The following is an 11098-nucleotide window of genomic DNA, read 5'->3' as shown; positions in this document are numbered from 1 at the left end:
AAAGGATCATTAATCATCATAAGGAACTGGCTTGCCATTTCATTATTTCAGGGTAGGCACAGTTCAGCAAATTTCAGGGAAGACATATACTTTAGGTGGACAACGAGTAAAAATAATGGAAATTATTGTAAGAATCCAATTCAGTTCTTTGGGACTTAAAATAGATTCTTGTTCAGTGCTTCTATGTGTTCCATATTCCCTTTTGCTTTCTTTACATGCTGCCGCCACAAAATCTGTTTGGAAGCTGTTCTTCTACTATACAAAAAAAGTGTACATTGTACACTGTACATTGTATCAGTGTACAATGCTTTTTGCCCATCACCAGAGTATGGGTGATTTGGTTTAGACGAGACAGAACCAGGGGACATCCACTAAAATTGAGTGTTGGGAGAGTTAGAACAGACAAAAGAAAATATTTCTTTGCTCAGCGTGTGGTTGGTCTGTGGAACTCTTTGCCACAGGATGTGGTGATGGCGACTGGCCTGGACGCCTTTAAAAGGGGATTGGACAAGTTTCTGGAGGAAAAAATCCATTATGGGTTACAAGCCATGATGTATATGCGCAACCTCCTGATTTTAGAAATGGGTTATGTCAGAATGCCAGATGCAAGGGAGGGCACCAGGATGCAGGTCTCTTGTTATCTGGTGTGCTCCCTGGGGCATTTGGTGGGCTGCTGTGAGATACAGGAAGCTGGACTAGATGGGCCTATGGCCTGATCCAGTGGGGCTGTTCTTATGGTTACTGCTTGCTTTCCCAGCCACCATTTTGTACCTTGCTCCAATTGGTGGATCAGTTGGTGGTTGTAGCAAAACACAAAGCTGATTCTCTTAAGCCTGAGCTCTGGCCCCTCCAGCTTTAATGTGTAGACTTTGAAATTCTGTTTGGCTGCACACTGCTCATTTTATGACAAGGCTGGAGTGGGGGAAAAAAAGTCAAAATACTGAGCTATCTCTGGCTAATCTGTTATGTGAATGACAGACAAGATGCTTACCATGAGTAGAACAAGCAAAGGATGGGAAGATAAGAGTGTCAATTTGATGTTTGAAACAGTAACCCAGGACAGCTACCCATGAGAAGCTCTATTTTTAAGCAATGCCCCCAGGCTGCCAAGTGGCAAGTATGTAGGAGTGATACATAATCCAAACATCATAAAGGACATTGAAGGCCAGAGTGGAATCATATGCTGGCTAGGATGGGAACTGGCCAATGGCCCATGCACATTAGAGGATCCATATTGCTAAATCGACCTGGAACCCTCAGCACTGGTGGCAGTGATAGTGCCCAATGTGCTATGAGAGAGTAAGCAGGGAAGAGGGGCTCAGTGCAGGACTTTGTCCCAGGGTCCACAGCAGCCTGGCACTTTATAGCAGGAAAGTTACTATTTCTGGTTTCTGGTATGATATATTGGTTTCCTGGTAGTATATTTGGAAGTGGAGTTTAGGCATGAGCATCACAGGGGAAAAGATACAGAATGCACCAGCTCTTTCTAGGGGAAGAAAAAACCCGCATTGGTGTAGCGTCTCCCTGAGACCTGCCTATTCAAAGGAATGACATATCTATACATTCACATCTATATACCATTGAATTTCTTGGACTTTTGGTAGAGTTAAGGAAAAGGACTGACCTCTCTGTTTAGTAATGTAGATACATATAGATAGATAAATATAGTATAGTAGATAAATATAGGAAAATTCAACAGGAAAAGGTTAATGCAGGACAAAGTTCCAAACAACACAGTCCTGGAACGTGCTGGAATCCCTAGCATGTATTCACTGCTGAAACAGAGACGCCTGCGTTGGCTTGGTCATGTCGTTAGAATGGATGATGGCCGGATCCCAAAGGATCTCCTCTATGGAGAACTCGTGCAAGGAAAGCACCCTACAGGTAGACCACAGCTGCGATACAAGGACATCTGCAAGAGGGATCTGAAGGCCTTAGGGATGGACCTCAACAAGTGGGAAACCCTGGCCTCTGAGCAGCCCGCTTGGAGGCAGGCTGTGCAGCATGGCCTTTCCCAGTTTGAAGAGACACTTTGCCAACAGTCTGAGGCTAAGAGGCAAAGAAGGAAGGCCCATAGCCAGGGAGACAGACCAGGGACAGACTGCACTTGCTCCCGGTGTGGAAGGGATTGTCACTCCCGGATTGGCCTTTTCAGCCACACTAGACGCTGTGCCAGAACCACCTTTCAGAGCGCGATACCATAGTCTTTCGAGACTGAAGGTTGCCAATACCAATACAATAAGAAAAAGAGAAGAGTACCCTGCACATGCCCGATCTCATCTGATCTTGGAAGCTAAGCAGGGTCAGGCCTGGTTAGTACTTGGATGGGAGACCGCTTGGGAATACCGGGTGCCGTAGGCTTATACCATAGTCTTTCAAGACTGAAGGTTCTCAACGATAACATTAACTTTGGAGTCCCATTACCTATGACTGGTTCCTCCCATTCTATATAACAAATCCCAGGTGCTGTCAAAATTCCAGATAACCTTAGATAAACATACCAATTTGTGATAGACAGCTTTAAAGCAATATTAGCATTGCAGCACACTGACAGTCTCCAAATGAGCACAATGAGGGCAGCAGTGTTGTCATATGGAAATCTTCCAATGGTGAACTCCTCTCAGGTTTTGGAAGCATGTGCTTCCACCAATCCCCCTGCCATGGTGCCCAGGAACCAGGAGGTAGACAAATGTCAATCCTCACTGTGAATGCTGTAGTTATGGGTGGCAGTGTGGACTCATGTATGCTACCACCACCTGCTAACCCTGACCTCCTGGTAGGCCACCCCACTGGGCCCCTGGCTGGCTTACTGGGAAATGGTGAGAGGTGGAGGCAACAGGGATTGCAAAATGGAGGAAGGATAGTTCAATGTTGCCACAGATCCCCACTACCTTTAATTAAGCCAATCAGGGTGGTCAGAGTCCAGTGTGGAGGCTTACCCACAGGGGATTTTTGACTGCTAGAGGTCTCCTCAGAGTAAGAGAACATTTGTCTCCTTGCTCCAGGGTAAGTCCCAGCAGCCACAACCAGACAACTCAGGTCTGTGCCAGCAATATTGCTGGTGCAAGTCCCCGTTGATCCCTGCAGGTAGATCAGGACCAGGAAGAGGGTTGGGATTTGACAGATGCTGCTGCTGCTGCCGAACCTGCCCCCCTCCCAGGCCTGATCCACCCACCTCCCCGCCCCATCACCACCCTGTTCTGCCCACCCCTCCCCATTCTGCCCCTTTCCTCCCCAGCCTCCTGCTACCCCCTGTGTGGGCTTACCTCCACCAGCAGGTCTCTACTGATCCATTAGCATGCATGGGATAACTCCATCCTTCCCACCATTGCTCTGGCTGCTTGCAATGCCACAAAGCACTTTATGGCACTTTTGCAGCAGCCAGAACCAGTGGAGCATGTGTTCTGCCAGTGCTTCCTTTAGTTAGGATTGGGTCATGGGTCTACATGTTGAAATAAAGCAAATGGCGCAGCTCTCCTGGGACTGGGACAATTGCAGACTTCAGGTTTGAATGTGTCCCAGGGTCAAAAAATCTTTTTCCCATGGAAAACCCTCATAGTGGGGGGAAAAGGTTTTGACCTGCTAGCGCAGTGATTTTCAGCCTCTTTCATCTCATGGCACACTGACAAGGCACTAAAATGGTCAAGGCACACCACCAGGTTTTTGATAATTGGCAAGGCACACCATGCTGCCAGTGGGGGCTCACATCTCCCATTGGCCCCATTAATAAATGATCTTCCCCCAAATTCCTGTGGCACACCTGTGGGCAACTCATGGCACTCCAGTGTGCCACAGCACAGTGGTTGAAAATGGCTGCGCTAGCAGAAAACTTTTCACAACTCAAAGTATTAAAATACTAAAATAATTGCAGTTTTCCATTTTTTTATGTTCTGCTCTGTTTATTTACATGCAAATAATCAAATGGAAAATTGGCTATAAAAGTTAATACACTGTTTTATCCCTGCTTCTTGGTGAGCAAGTAATCAAAAAATCCAGTTTGTTAGGAACCACCAGAGGTCAGTGTATTTCAGACAAATGTGCAATATTGCAAGCATACATCTAACTAATCTTTATTCAGTTCAGACATTAGCTCTCCATTCATTGTACCATATATATTGCCTGGTCATGCTTGTTTTAACACACATACAACCAATAAATAGGGTGCTCATGTATCTAACCATGTGGTGTCTTACATCCAAGAAAAGCATTGTATTTAATCTTTTTCACAGTCCTACAAGGCTCTGAAAAATAGTTGGATTTCATTATATCAAGATTTTTTTTTCTGTAGAAAGAAACCAATTTGAGATGAACTGTGCCTCATTTATCATTTTTCTTGTGTTAGAAGCACAATCCCATGTGCCTTGTCCAGTTATCTTACATTATAGAATTACATTCTAAAAAAATTACAATATAATTTCATTGATCTAGTTTAATCAGGAGTATCTTCCCTTGAAAACCTGTTTAGGGTAGGATGTCAACATTTTTAAGAAACTTAGGTGGTGTTTTCATCTATAAAGTGATCCTTTTAACTTGGTTATTGTTTATTGTAAAGCAAAGTGATGTTGAGCATTTCATTTCATTGGAATGTAGTTATTGAATGGGGGCCGAATCCTATATTCTCGAGTGCCAGTGTTGAGCTCCAGTGCCACTGCTGGGTGCTATAAACGTGCTGTAGAGCATGTTTTCGAGACCAGGAGAGCAAGAAGCACCAGCGCTGGGCTCAGCGCTGGGAGGCCGATGCTGAGGGAGCGTCTGCGGTAAGACGCACCACCAGGCAGCAGTGTGAGGTTTCTGAGCAAGAGAGATAGCATTCTGGGGCAGGGGAAGGGTGGATCGGGGCAGGAACCAGGGTGCGAGGGGGTGGGACTGGGGGAGTCCTTTTCTGCTGTATCCTATGTTCCGTGTCAGACTGAAAAGCCTGACATGGAGCTCCTCCAATCTGTACTGGCAGCCCTGGTGGGGCCCCTGGATAAAGCAGTCGCTATTTTTGGCGCTGCTGTTAAGATTGGGCTGCCCAATAGATTTTGAATGGTATATAATGTTGAATGCAGAAAACACAAATTAATATTGCAAAGAGCTGCAATGTCTAACGGTGCAAAAAGAATGGTTCACCTTATTGGAGAGGAGTGAATAATGTTCATTGTTCATGATCCATAGAGATAGGAATGGCTGAGATTCCATCCTAATCCTCATCATGATCATCACCACCAGTATACTGCTTTTCAACAAAAAAGTTCACAAAGCAGTTTACAGCAAAATCAAAAAATTCAATGGCTCCTTGTCCCAAAAGGGCTCACAATCTAAGTAGACTCAGAAGAACACCAGCAGCCAGCCACTGGATAAAACACTGGGCTGCAGTGAAAAGGGACAGTAATTCTCCCCCTAAGTATAAAAGAAGCACCACTTGAAAAATGCTCACTAATGAATTAAGCAAAGCAAAGCGTACAGACCATTGAGAGGTATGATTTAACAACATTCATGTGAGCTCCTTACCCACCATAAATTTCCTTACCTACCATATAGAATGTAGCTCAGTCTTCCATAGGATTATATATTTATGTTGCACTGTGAGTGAAAGTCAACATTTATACCATTGGGTTATTTTCATGCCAAGAGATACATGAAGCTCTTGTGTTAGCAGGACTGCCTTGTCTCATTACTTTTGTTTCTTAGGGCCCAATCCTATCCTGCTTTCCAGCACTGATGCAGTCATGCCATCTGGTGGTGAGGAAGAGGCAGCCATGGAATCCTCCTCAAGGTAAAAGAACATTTGTTCCCTTACATTGGTGCTGCATTGCCGCTGGAAAGTTGGATGGGATTGGACTCTTAACCTTCAAAAATATTTGCCTGTAGAACTCTTTAGAGCCAATATAAATATCAAGAACAATCCTCACAGCACTAGAGATGTTGCATATTTGAATGTACCCTAACATCAAAAGGCTTTTGATGAGAGTTAGCAGCTCAGCCAAAGAGCACATGTTTTCCATGCAGTGGTCTCCTAGCGGGACTGTTAAGTGCTTTTATACTGACTCACAAGCAAGCAGCACTGGTGGGAAGGCCTGCATCACCCTGCTGGCATTATATTCAGAGCCCCAGCTGCTGGCATAAGCAGATAAGGTGCAAAGTGACTTGGGGCATGAGGAGGTTGGCAGGGAGGTGAGGAGTGGGTGTTTCTGGGTGGGGCAGAACAGGGGTGGATTGGGCCCAGGAGGGGGCAGGATTGGGGGAGGGTTTTTCCACTGTATCCTAAGCCCCCCCTCCTGGAGTTATACTGAACTTCCTGGATTTATGCCAGCTATATAACTGACACAGAAGAAACCCCATAGGGCAGGCTGGGACATTACTTGGGAAATTTATCCCAAGGAGACCTCCAGTCCAGGGCCTCTGAGAGGAATTTTATCAGAGGTTACACATTTTCTTTTGGGCCCCTTTGCAAAGAGAGAGGGGTGAAACAGAGCAGGGGAGAGTGGTGGCGGGCAAGCAGAATAGGGGCAGGGAGGGGCGAAATGGGGCAAGGGGAGGGTAGAGACAGCTGGAAAAGTCTTTGGAGCCCACGTCTACCAACCCATGTGGCATCAGTAGTGTCCCCAGCATCCCGTGCAGGCAACATGTTTGAGTAGATAGAAAAACATAAGATTCCAGGAAATTTCTGGGCCCCCTCCTTTGGCTCCAGGGCCCCCCTTTGGACCCTGGGCCCGGGTACAAATTACCCCCTTTACCCTCCTCTCCAAGGCCCTGCTCCAGTCACCTCCTAACCTGTGCTGGATACAGTGCAGGCCATGCAGTCTGGCTGTACCCACACAGGTTTGGATTGGGCTTCCCATGTAGAAAACCCTGAACAAGATGGTCTGCCTTGGTATTAGGCATCTTCCAACGCTTCTGCCATACCATTAAGAAAAATCTTCTTGCACTAGTACAATTTGATGCAGAAGCTCATTTAGCGAAACAATATTAAACAGTATTTCTGTGGCGATTAGGTCATATGCCTTAGCAAAATGTTTGAATCAGTTCTCCGTTGATCTACAAGTGCTGCTGAACTTCCATCCTTATAAACATTTCCAAAGAAAGGAATTTGACACGTTCTCTTAGCAACTTGTCCGACTAATCAGTCATGAAGTTCCTTAAAGCTTCAGCAGTTGAATGGAAGAGAATGGCCAACAAATATGGCTTCATCTGTCTGAACTGTATAACAACCTGTGCTTACCACCCACCCCCTCTCTGTGATGACACTATAAAGCAGCGGTCTCCAAATAGAAGACCTCTGTGCTGTGGAAATGTCTGCCCTGTCCCAGCCGGCGCTTATAGTTCTGCCATTCTGCTGCTGCTCCTGGCATCCGATCTCGTCACAGGGATGCTCTAGGCCAGTGGTGTGCTCACACATTTAGCACCGGAACCCACTTTTTAGAATGAGAAGCTGTCAGGACCCACCAGAAGTGATGTCATGATCGGAAGTGACATCATCAAGCAGGAAAATTTTTCACAATCCTAGGCTGCAGTCCTACCCACACTTACCCAGGAGTAAGTCCCATTTGCTATCATTGTTAAAAGAATGTGCATAGTAGCTTGTTAAAAGTACAGGTGTGTAACATTTTCCTGAATGCAGTCACATACTATGGTAGCATCAAGTCTAATATATGAAAAATAAAATATTAAAATGAATGGGGACCCACCTGAAATTGGCTCACAACCCACCTAGTGGGTCCCAACCCACAGTTTGAGAAACACTACTCTGTGCAGTCACATCCATTGCCAATAGCCCCAGCAAGCTTTGCTACAGGATGTCCAGGCAGAAGTGACTGCCCAGAGTGTCCTTGTGATGAGATCGGGTGCCAGGAGCAGCAGCAGGACAGTGGAACTATAAGCACAACCCTGCCCCGTGTGTGCAATCTCCAAATTCCAGATCTGGCCCACGGACTGGTGTTTGGAGAGCCATGCTATAAAGGCCCACCAGCACCCGCCAAGACCAAATTTTTGGTCTGGACTTTCTGGATTTTCTTGCAGTGAAATGCAGTGTAGCTGGTTATGTTACCTGAATGCCCTGAGCTTGTGCATTCCTGTTTTACCAAGAAGGTGTCTCTACTTTTTTCTTCTTTAAAGGAAGCCACCTTTTATATAAGACAGATCATTGCATGTTATCGATAAGCAAGAAAAAGGGGCAAAAACCAAAGCATTACATTGGGGAAACACCGCTCCATGCATCACTAGTTATCAGAAGAACTGTGCCTCATGCATCATTGCAGACAGCGAAAACCCGCAGTCGCATCCTATAGCCTTTACACCAGGGACACATTGCTCCAGGCATCACTTTTCATTAAGGAAACTTGGCCTCATGCATCATTTTGCAAAAAGTATGCCTGGTATAATAAATCATATCACCTCAGGGAAACACAGGCATGCTTTCCTTTAGACCAAAGCCAAGCTGCCTCATGCTTTTGCTGATAGCTATGAAAGAGAAACCTTCTGCATCCTTTCACGCGGGGGGGGGGGGGGGGGGAGAATGGCAAGAGGGATGATAGATAAAAAGTTGAATCAGGAGAATGCCACTTTTTTTGTCAGTATTTGGCAATGAAGTCTGAGACACCCAGTTTTTTGGAATGAAAAATGTGTGCTTTTTAAACCATTCCCCCCCCCCCCTTTTCCTTCTGGAAGGGGAATGGAAGAAGCAAAAATGCTGACATAGCACCCGAGAAGCTATTCTTCCAATAATCATAAACAGCAAGGATGTCTTTGAACTTCCATCTATCATTGGGGTAATCTCACCCATCAGTATGCATTAAGAAAGAAGCCTTGCATTTTTTATAAGAGCAATAAGGGTATTTTAATTATAAGCTACCTTCTGAAGGTGATGTATTTTTGGACTGTTCAAATATGTGACTAGTGACTATTTCAGAATCTATTTCATTTTTATACACACTGGTGTGCAGACTGCAGTTTTTTATATGCAGGGAGATCTTGATGTAGCAGGTGGATGTGAGGAGGTCTGTGCAGAGTTTAATGGTTACACATCCAAAAGGGCCCTCTCAGATGACCGGAGAGAATGGGCTGGATAAAATGAAATGAAGAGTTATCTCAAATACGCTGGTCCCAAGCTGGTTCCAAGCCATAAAAGGGCTTTAAAAGTAAAAAAAAAACAACTCATCGATTTCTGAACCAGGATGATCCCGTCTTGCCTGGATTTAGTTTCGGTTTATTAGCCCTCACCTTCCAACCACCTCCCGGAAGCATTTCAGACCCATGACAGCCACCCTGGTATCTGGTAGAATGAAGAGATAGAGTTGAGTGTCATCAACATACTGATGGCACCCAACTCCAAATCCCCAGGTGACCTCTCCCAGTGGTTTCATGTAGATGTTAAATAAAATGAGGGAACCCACACCCCTTGGGCCAGGGCACCAAGCGGATGACCCTCAACACCACCATCTAGGATCTATTGGCCAAGAACAAGCAGAACCACTGCAAAATGGTCCCCACAATTGCCAGCTCAGCTAACTATCCCAGAAAGACACCATGGTCAATGGTGTCAAAAGCCATTGAGAGCCCCAAAAGGACCAGCAGGGATGCACATCCGATCCAGTCCTCGGTGTAGGTCATCCACCAGGGTGACCAAGGCCCTCTCTGTCCCAAAGCCTGAAGCTAAGGGAAGAAAAAGAGGTGGGGAGGCTGCAAAAGGGAGGATAGGATCTGGCATGCACCATTGCCACCAAATCCACCTCATCCCACAGCCTTCCTGCCCCGTTCCTCCCCATCGCTGCTAATTGGGTAAGAGGCAATTAACCTCTGCAATTAACCTCCCTGCAATTAACCCCTGCTAATTGGGTAAGATGCACTTTTTCAAGTGGGTGCTCGTTTTTTTTAGCAGGGGGAGAGTAATTGGCCCACCTCACCCCAGCACTGTCTGTTCTAGTGGCTGTCTGCTGGTATTCCTTGGCATCTTTTTAGATTGTGAGTCCTTTTGGGACAGGGAGCCATTTAGTTATTTGATTTTTCTCTGTAAACCGCTCTGTGAACTTTTAGTTGAAAAGCAGTATATAGATACTGTTAATCATCATCATCATCATCATCATCATCATCATCATCCCTGCCCCATTTCACCCCTGCCCTGCTCCCACCACTGCTTTACTTGCTCTGGTGAATCCAGGAAGATGTTCTAGCTTAGGTCCTCTCAAATTTTCTGATTTTCTCTGCACAAGGCATTTTGGAAGAACATGATGCCCTACTTGCAATCTGTCATCTGCAGCCCAGATATACGTTTACCACCTGTATGAGAACTGAACCTAGCTCTTGCCTTATTGCAGCTTTTGTGATGCATTACTCTAGCAGGAATGTTACCACTGAACAGGCAGACTGAATTATAACCAAATGAATACATTTGTATCAGAACACATGGTCTTAATAAAATACTAGTTAATAAAGTCATTCAGGTATTGAGTGGTTCCCATTTTATATCAGTCTGAACAAGTCAGAAGATTGGTCCATCTTGCTCGGTATCACCTACACTAAATGATAGTGATTCTCAGGTAAGGGTCTTTTCCAGCCCTTCCTAAAGATGCCAGGGGCTGAAACCAGGACCTTCTGCATGCAAAACATGTACTCTACCACTGAGCTACAACCCCTCATCACAAAGCTGCTTTTCTGTTCAATACTGATTGTCACTAATTAGTGTGGGCTAATTATCCACTGGGGGCTGGGGATAAGAATAGGCCCTCAGTTTGACTGTACTTGTCGTAAGAGGCGACTAAACAGCCACCGGGTAGATGGGACTCGTTAACCTGGGAAGGCAGCTCATCTGAGAGAGGGAAAACTCTGATCCCAAACCTCCACTGTCTTGTGGCTACATCCAGTTATGCAAAAGGCTTCAGGAGTCAACCTCGAGGCAAAATCTGGAGCCGGAGCCCCTGAGGCAGTTCACGGCTGAACACAGTCACGTTCTGGCAACTCCTGCGATGCTGGTGGAACCAACCATATTGGCTTCTGCCTTTCCATTGGACCATTTCAGCAATGTGGAGAGGGGGGATTTGCTGCATGGGAAGCAGTCTATCCTCCATATCTACTTTACCCAGGCTTCGTGCACTGGAGAGGACACTCTGTTCCAGAACCA

General features: G+C 45.7%; 1 pseudogene; it reads left to right on the top strand.

Moving 5' to 3' along the window:
* The first annotated feature begins 2242 nt into the window (after window positions 1–2242).
* On the top strand, window positions 2243–2361 carry LOC136650112 (5S ribosomal RNA; annotated as a pseudogene).
* Window positions 2362–11098: the final 8737 nt, after the last annotated feature.

The sequence above is a fragment of the Tiliqua scincoides genome, chromosome 4 (assembly GCF_035046505.1).
Source record: "Tiliqua scincoides isolate rTilSci1 chromosome 4, rTilSci1.hap2, whole genome shotgun sequence".
Lineage (NCBI taxonomy): Eukaryota > Metazoa > Chordata > Lepidosauria > Squamata > Scincidae > Tiliqua > Tiliqua scincoides.
The sequence above is the reverse complement of the archived record's forward strand: the minus strand, read 5'-3'. Positions and strand labels throughout refer to the sequence as shown.